This window comes from Chrysochloris asiatica, unplaced genomic scaffold, assembly GCF_000296735.1.
Source record: "Chrysochloris asiatica unplaced genomic scaffold, ChrAsi1.0 scaffold00026, whole genome shotgun sequence".
Taxonomy (NCBI): domain Eukaryota; kingdom Metazoa; phylum Chordata; class Mammalia; order Afrosoricida; family Chrysochloridae; genus Chrysochloris; species Chrysochloris asiatica.
In genome coordinates, this window is record NW_006408544.1 from 7,451,973 (window position 1) to 7,461,675 (window position 9,703).

Here is a 9,703-nt window from a genome sequence, read left to right on the forward strand (position 1 = left end):
CACTGGCGTCCAGCGACATTTAGTTTGTCGACATGGACTGTTTCCTCATGATAAATTGCATAGTGGCCCTTCTGCTTGTTTTCCTGGGCTGTTGTGGTGCTTATAAGAAATACAAGTATGTCATAGCAATAGTGTGTCAGTCTCAGCTCCACCGGCCTATGAACAAGTTGTAGTTTCCCCGTCTTTGAAACCAGGCCCTGAGAATCCCAAAACCCTGCTCTGTTTTTACAGGGGGTAGGCCAGGACAAGGGAGGCCCAAGGGATTGTCTTCTGAAACTCAGACCTCTGTTCCCAACTCAGTTCTTCTCTATCCTCATCATCATCTTCACTGCTGAGATAGCAGCTGCTGTGATTGCCTTTGTGTACACCACAATGGTGAGGTGTTGGGATGGGTCAAGGGAGGCAGAGTAGGCAAAGGCAGGCAAAGCCCTGAAAGATACCATGGCCTGTAACTGGCCACTTGTCCTATCAGCCCCTCAACATTGGTTGCCCCACCCAGACTGAGAACTTCTGGACATTTCTGGTAGTACCCATCATCAAGAAAATCTATGGTCACCAGTTGGACTTTTCACAACTATGGAAGGGGTAAAGTGGCCCAGGGAAGATTTTGGCATAAGGAAAAGGAAGCAAGGCCCCACTGACTTTCTTCCCTTATTATCTTCAGCTCAAGTGCTGTGACTTCAACAACTACATGGATTTTGAGGGCTTTCTCTTCATGGAAAACCACATCTTTCCCCATACTACTGCAACTTCAACAGCACAATCCATAATCCCTGCACCAAGGAAAATGCTAAGCATGATGCTGTGCAGGTGAGGAATTGGCATGGAAGGGTGGGAGGTTTCTCTACTTGTCTCAGAGTGTCAGATGGGGTTGGCGAGAGTAACTGATATGGCATTATAGACTAAAGCACTGAACTGCAAGGTTGGTTTGAACCTCAAGGTTAGCAGTTCAAACTCACCAGTCACTCTTTGTAAATCCCATACAGGTCACCATGAGTTGGGACTTACTCAATGGCACTTAACAACAACAACATTCTTTGCCTCAAGAGTAGTTTCATTTTGCATTTTAATCACATCAGAACCAATACAATCATATTATTGTTATTGTTGAATCACTGCAGTTGGCTCCAATTCATATAGAGACCCTGTATAGGGTTTCCAAAGGTTTAAATCTTCCTGGGAGCAGAAAGCCTCATCTTTCTCCTGCAGAGCAGCTGGTAGGCTAGAACCATAGACCTTGTGGTTCGCAGTTCAGTGCTTATCGTATTGAGCCACCGCACGCCCATGGGTGCTATAGCAGCTGGAATTGGGGTCTTGGAGGTAAGGGGATGAGAAGGTTGAGTCTGGGACACACCCAAACTCAGGGATGGAAGCAGTTTGACCCGTCTCTGAAGCCACTCTGGCAAAAACTTCTAACAGAGCTCCATGTAGCAGGGGTGTCTAAGAAACAGGACTAAAATTTCAGGATTCGCTACCTGACTTTGTTCCCTCATGGTTCTCTGTTCTTTCCTGCACCAGATGGTGTTCATGATTGTGTCCATTTTTGTGTACTACAATCTGTTGTTTGGGGACTGGAAAGAGGCACTCTAGGGGTCCCAGTTTTGCTGTAATAGACTAAATGGGGATCACTCCTTTTAGGTTGTATTTGACTTTTCCTTCCATTAGAATTGGGACCCACCTCTCCCAGAGCCTCTAAAGTAGCCAGTTCTCCTGCCAATTCCCTCAGTCTGTTCCTTAAACCCTTGACACTTCCTCTGGAAGGGATGAGTAGCTATTTTTTCTCTTCATTTGGCTTCCAGGACTGAGAAAGATCCTAAGGGGAACAGCCAAGAGGGCATTGAAGAGGTGAGGGCTGTGCTGCTCTGTCTTCTTATGGAAGGACTGTGATTCAATCTACCCCCTTTGGGTGTAGGCACTGACTGGTAAGCTATGAAAATAACAAGCTTGTGCTGAAGCAGAGGAAGAGAGACCAGTGAGATGAGAGAGGGTCACTCCTTGAGTTCTGGGAAACCCTTCCAGAACCCCCATCAGAGGGTCCAGTTAGCCCACCTACTCAAGCTAAGTTCTAAACCTGCCCTGCTTTGGGAATCTCAGAGAGAACGTCATTAATTCTTGATCTTGGTCTGCCTGCTGCTTTACAGACCTAATTTCTTATTTAATATTTACCACTACCATGTTCCAGTGAGGGCACACAGGCTGAGAAAGACCAAGTGACTTATCCCAGTCACACAGCCTTCAGTGAAGAGCTGAGCCTGGATTTGGGCCCAGGTTGTTTGACTCAAGAGACTGATGTGGTTCTTGCTAACATGGTGAGAGTTCTATTTGAAGGGGCACCTGGCTCAAATGTTTCATATATGGATCTGCTTGCTGTTGAGTCACAGGGTGAAGGAAGCAAGCTGTGGCTGGTCACTATCTATTCTTCTCCCTTGGTCCTTCTTCCCAGGCTTTTCAAGTCAGCCCAGAACTAGACCCCCTTGTAGATCCCCAAAAGGAACAGAGATCCCTGGCCAGAGCCACACAGTACCTGATAGTATGTAAACAGACCAGGAGCTCACTACATGACTGGACAGGGAGGGAAATCAGCTCTCCTCATCCTCACTACCACATCATTCCTCCCCTTGTGCCTGTGTAGAGGCCACAAGGAATTTGTTTGCCCTGGTCTCAACCTCATCATGGGTTAATTAAATTACTCCTCAACCTGGCTGTTGTACCACCTCAAGCACTAGCTCCAGTAAACAATGAAGGTGTCAGGGTGGTGCAACATGCCCAGGCCACATACCACTCCTGCCATCACCAAACTGGGCTCCAGACATCATTAGGGACAGAGAGCAGGCAAAAGGGCAACAGTTCCAGCCTCAGTAATCATAGCTCTATATAATCAGTAACCATAGCTCTATATAAGGAGTTCAAAAAGCCCATTTCTTCGGGGCTTAGCAAATCAACTCCTTCTCTCTCACTCCATCTTAAATCCTTCTCAGAGCCCTTAAACATCATTCTCCACTTGCCTTAGGGTAGCTCATCCACTCCCTGTAGACACTCTCATCCATTTCCTAGTACTGCTATTACTATCTAACTCAGAACTTCCTAACATCTTTGAGTCACTGACTAGGTGAAAAATCATATGAAAACTATGGCTGTGATCTCCAGAAAAATATAGACAAGGAAGTCTGCATTTTAAATTACCAAGAGAGTAAAAATACAATCTTGAGTATATCCCACATAAATTTAGGCACCATCTCAAGCACAGATTTTACATATTGGACATTAATGACAGAAGAGCAGAATTGTGGGATAACACCAAGAACATCAAACAGGAAGAAAGCAAAAGGTCATTAAGATCACAGGAGAGACCAAAGTGGGCGTCAGAAGAAAGTCTGAAATGGACTCTTGAACACAGAGTAGCTAAAGCGAGTAGAAGAAATGATGAAGTAAAAGAACTGAATGGAAACTTTCAAAGGGCAGCTAAGAAGATAAAGACATCTACCAGGAGACAAGTGGTGAGTGCCTGAGAGCATACCAACATACAATCATCAATTAAATACAAATACAACACAACAATGTCTTGAAGAAAACAGACAGTTTCAGCTTACATGGAGAAACGAGAGAATGCCTCAAAGAAATGACCAAAATACAGTCAGAAAATATAATACAGAAATGGAATCAGAACTACTTGATAAGGAATTTAAAAGAATTCTATTAAATATATTCAACAAATTGAGAAAAAGATTGACAAAAGCAAGGAAAATAATATAAGAACTGACAAAATAAATGAAAAATTAGAAACCATACAAAAATAACAATTAGAAAGCCAGAAGATTAATACTATGATTACAGAAATAGATAATACATAGAAAGGACAAAGAAGTAGAATTGAATCAATGTAAGGTTGAATTGGTGAGCTTGAAGACAAATCTCTCAATACTCATCTTCAAGAGGCAGAAAAGAAAATTGAAAAATCCAAAGAAAGCCTAAGATTTATATGGGATACTATCAAGAATAATAATTTACATGTGATTGGAATTACAGAACAGGAAGAGACAAATAAAACCAGACTTCTGGCAAGATGGACTAGGCAGATGCACTACACAGACCTTTGCAACAAAGATACAAGGGAAAATAAAACACAGATGAAAATTCTGGCATTCTGAACTTCAGAAGAAAGGTTAGAAAGGTGGATGGAGCAAGGACAACAAGAGAGGGAGACTGACTGGTGAATAGCTCGACCATCTATCTTGCAAGCAGCTTTGGCAGTGGAGGCCTTGCAGAGTAGATTCACACTCGTGATGGAAAAGGTGCAATTTCTTCTGTTTCCCCAAGCTCTCCTGGTGGCCACAAGTGTGGCCAGCTCTCACCTTCATTTATCCTCAGGGTAGATCTTGCTATCTGGCAATTTGGAACCATGTGGATGTGAGACTCTCCAGTATGAGGTGGAGGTTGGCTATGCTGCTTTGGTGCCCGAATTCAGGTGACTTGGCTGCAGACCTACAAAACCTCCAGAGCCACCAGACAGCCATTTAACCAGTCATGCTGCCCCCTGTTTCCTTATGGTCCTAACAGATACTGAAACCAGCTCAATCAAGGGCCCCTATGGTAGCGTAGTGGTTACGAATAGGGCTGCGAACCTTAAGGTCAGCGGTTCGAAACTACCAGCCACTCCGCGGGAGAAAGATGAGGCTTTCTACTCCCGTAAAGATTTACACCCTCGGAAACCCTGTACAGGGTCGCTATGGGTCGGAACCGACTCGACGGCACTTAACAACAACAACATGGACTACATCTGGATTGAGTGCCTTTGTTGTTGTTGTTAGGTGTCATTGAGTTGGTACCGACCCTATGCACAACAGAACGAAACACTGCCTGGTCCTGGGTGAACTTCATAATCGTTGCCATGCTTGAGCCCATTGATGCTGCCACTTTGCCAATCCATCTCGCTGGGGGTCTTCCTCTTTTTAAACATCAATAAACTGAAGCCAATAGGAACTCCATCTAGGGCTAGGAACTCTGCTGTCACATCCCTTCCCTAACTGCCTCATGAGCTCCTTAAATTGCAGGAGCAACCCAGAGATTTTTCCTCTCTGGGTCCAACAACTGAACAGTTTCTTTTCTTTCTTTTTTTTTTTTTTATGTTTTATTGTGAATTATGTTAGTTTACATGGGAGAACATTAGTTTTACATTCACCCTATCGTATATCGTTTCATTGCCATGGTTACAATCCCCTCCATGCATCATCAGCCAACCAAAGGGTATACACTACAAGCCTGCCCCCCAGCACAGTTTCTTTTTACAAATATGCCCTGGAGAAAATAGACAATTTTAGCTCACACTAAGAAACAAGGAAGAGTGGCTCAAATAAATGACCAAGATGCAGAGTCAGAAAACAATTCTGAGGAAGAAAAGGAAATGGAACTAATTGAAAAATAATTCAAAAGAATGATAATTAGGTACCTTCAAAGGACAGATAGAAAGATCAAGGAAAGCAAGGAAAACACAATAAAAAACTTTAGAAGAATTCAGGAAAACAAAGAAACAAAATAAACACAAATTTTGACTATACAAAACCTGTCATTAGAAATACAGACAATTAATACTAAAATCTCAGGAATAGACAATCATTGATAGGGCAAATAAGTGGATGCAAAGTAATGGAAGCCCAAATGAATGAGCTTGAAGATAAATTTCTCAATACTAGTATGCTAAAAAGGAGCTCTGGTAGCGTAGTGGTTACAAATCGGGCTGTGAACCACAAGGTCAGCAGTTCGAAACGACCAGCTGTTCTGCGGGAGAAAGATGAGGCTTTCTGCTCCTGTAAAGATTTACAGCCTCGGAAACCCCGTACAGGGTCGCTATGAGTCAGAACCGACTCCATGGCACATAACAACAACAACAGTATGCTAAAAGAACAATCAGAAAAATGAATGAAGAAGTCCGAAGAAAGCCTAAGAGTTATGTGGGACACCATGAAGAGGAACAACTTAGGGTTATTGGAATTCCAGAACAGAAAGAGACAAGCACAGAGAAAACTGTCAAAGAGTTGTTGGAAGAACACTTCCCTAACATAATGACAGGCAAGAAGATAAGCATACGAGAAACTGATCGAACCCCTAACAGGATAGATTTCCAAAAGAAAATCACCAATACTTTCTAAAATCAAAGACAAGAAAAGAATCCTGAGAGCAGCTCAAGAAAAACAAAAGGTTACCTACAAAGAACCAATAAGACCAAGCTCTGATTTCTCAGCAAAAACTATGCAAACAAGAAGGCAATGGGATAACATATATACAAAGCTTTGAAAAACACTGTCAAGAATCATATACCCAACTAAACTGTCCCTCAAATATGATGGTGAAATTAAGACATTTCCTGATAAACAGAAATTAAAATAATGTGTAATGATCAGACCAAAGCTACAAAACAAGCTAAAAGGTGTTATTTAGACTGAGTACCAGCAACAACAGACTACAACCTTTTAGCTTACCATACATGGCAACACCACCCAAAACTCAATTCAAACATAGAAGTATTTAGTAAAACAAACCTACAGGACTGAAATAGGGAACCAGAGATATTAACGTCAACTACAATGCAAAAAGAAGGAATAGTGTAGATACAGAACTTCCAAATGGCAAGGAAGTCAAGTAGATTTCAAGGTAAAACAGACTGTTTAAGCGGAGAATAAACTAACAAATTACAAGGTAGCCTCAAAGAAAAATAATACATATGCACATATAAACTGAAAAAAGAGGAGAATCAGAAAGATTTAGTAAACATTAATATAACAGAAATGAATATGACAAGAAAACCCACAAACAAAATACAGAAACTCAGTATAGAAAATTATGTGGAACAAAGAATTCACCATCACCACAAAAAAACACACAGAAAAGTGACAGCAATCAATTCATAACTATTAATAATTACACTGAATGTAAATGGATTAAATGTTCCAGTCAAGAGACATAAAAAGCAGAATGGATAACAAAACAGGATCCTTCAATATGCTGTCTACAAGAGACAGCCTAAATGCCCATTAACAAAAGAATGGTTAAACAAACTTTGGTACATACACGCAATGCCCATCGACAAAATGTTGAATAATAATAATGAATTTGTGAAACAACTCACAACATTGTTGAACCTGGAGGACATTATACTGAGTGAAATTAGTCACTCACAAAAGGACAAACACTGTATGAGTCCAACGTTGTAAAAAATGAAAGGTTTTCTTAATAAAAGAAATAATAACCTATGATGATTGGGATGGAGGGAGGATGGAGAAGGTAAAATTATTCATGAGCTAAAGAATAGATACATGTTAACATGGATGACAGGGAAGTCAATATACAATTAAGAATGAAGTCAGCAGAGGAAAACTGAAGATGGAAGGTAGCAGGGTTAGGGTTTGGTGTCAACTTGACGAGGCCAGGATTTCCAGAGGTTTAGCAGTTGAGATGTGCTTATTCCCATGGTGATAAAACCTATACAGGCATAGGTAACTCTATGATGAGTGGTTATGAGTAGCCAGTCAACTAAAGGAATGCTTCCTTGAGGGTGTGGCCTGCTCCCAATATATTGGACACGAGGAGGGACTCTTTGACTCTCTTCCACTGGGGACATGGAACTCTGCAATTGTAAGCCATTTCCTTGATAATAAACATACACATACATGTGTTCCTCTGATTTTGCTTCTCTAGAAAACCTGAATAGAGGTAAATGCCATTAACTGTTGGTACATGGAGGGAACTGCAACAATTTAATGAAGCAAAGTATATGATTTGTTGAATGTAAAACTGATGATCTGCTCTGTAAACCTTTACTCAATTCACAATAAAATGTTAAAAAAAAAAAAAGAGAGAGAGAGAGAAAATTGTCCAAGAGTTGCTGGAAGAAAACTTTCCAAACATCACGAAAGATGAGAAGACAGCCATTCAAGAAGTTAAATGAATTCCAAACAGGGACAGACCCCAAAAGGAAATCACTAAAACATAATCAAACTTTTCAAAACCAAAGACAAGGAAAAATCCTGATAGCAGCTTAGGAAAAACACAAAATTACCTACAAAGGAGAACAAATAGGACTTAAGATCTGATTTCTCAGTAGAAACCATGTAGGCAAGAAGACAATGGGGTTACATACATAAAACATTGCAAAAAAAGACCCAAGAAAAACTGCCAACCAAAAATCATATACCTAACAAAATTGTCCATCAAATATGACAGCGAAATTAGGACACTACCAGAATAACAAAAATTAAAAGAAGTTGTAAAAACCAGACTAATCTTACAAACAATACTAAAGGGAGTTCTTTGGACAGAGAACCAACGACAGCAGATAACCTGAGGTACATAAACATGATTGTATCACAGTGAATTCAACCCAGGTATGGAAGTGTTCAAAGTAAAACAAACCTAGAAGATGAAAATAGGAAGTTAGAAAGAAAAACGTTTCCAACAAAAATACATGAAGTAAAAAAACAGAATAATGCAGTTACAGAACTTCCATATAAAGAGCAAATCAAGTTGATTTCAAGAAAAGAACAAAATAACAAACCTAACCATAATCCTAAAATTAGACCAAGCCTTACTCCTAGCCATAGCCCACTCTCTACCCCTAACATTAACCCCAATCCTAACCATAACCCTATCACTAAATGAAGTTCTAGGCCTTGCCTAGACCTACCCACAGTCCTAACCCTAACTCTTTACTCTAATCCACTTCAATCCACCCACTTCCCAAAAATAAAGACAAAGTATTGTAATGAAATGTACAAAGACGCGGAGTTAGAAAATCAAAAGGGAAGAACACTTAGCTTTTCTAAAGTTGGAAGAACTCAAGAAAATTGTATGCCTTCTTGGTCTACGTGTAGGTTACTCATGAGCACAATTAAGTGTTCCGGAATACTCATACTTGCAGTTGTCCATAGTTTGTCATGATCCACACAATCTAAAAGTCTTTGCATAGTCAATAAAGCACAGGTAAAAACATCTTTCTGGTGTTCTCTGCTTTCAGCCAAGATCCATCTGATGTCAGCAATTATATCTCTTGTTCCACACATCCTTTTCTGAAACCAGCTTGAACCTCGAGTTCTCTGTCAATGTATGGTTGCAGCTGTTTCTGCATTATCTTTAGTAAAACTTTACTCTCATGGATAGCAGTATATTGTCTGATTATTTCCGCATTCTGTTGGGTCACTTCTCTTTAGAATGGGCACAAATACAGATCTCTTCCAGTCAGCTGTCTTCTAAACCTCTTGGCATAGATGAGTGATGAATCTTGGCTAAAAGCAGAAAATACCAGAAAGATGTTTACCTGTGATTTCTTGGCTCTGCAAAGGCATTCAACTATGTGGATCTTAACAATGAATACCATTGCAAAGAATGGGGTCCTGCTGTGGTGCTATAGGATAAGCACTGGACTGCTAACCACAAGCACTTACTGATGAAGGTCAAAGATTTCACAGAGCCTTCAGTATGGATTACAACTCAATGTAAAGAAAACACACTGGTCGGAGAACAAACAAGATGGCGGATTGGGTGGACATATAGCAGAGAGCTCCGCCAACAACAACACAGAATACCCAACGAAGCAGGTTCAGGGGATGGTCCCAGAACTCTGAACCATATGTAAAGGAATACTTAGAAGGTTGGAAGGCTAACAGCTGGGGGAATTTGTGGCAGAAGCAAGAAATCTATTGCTTTCTAGTCC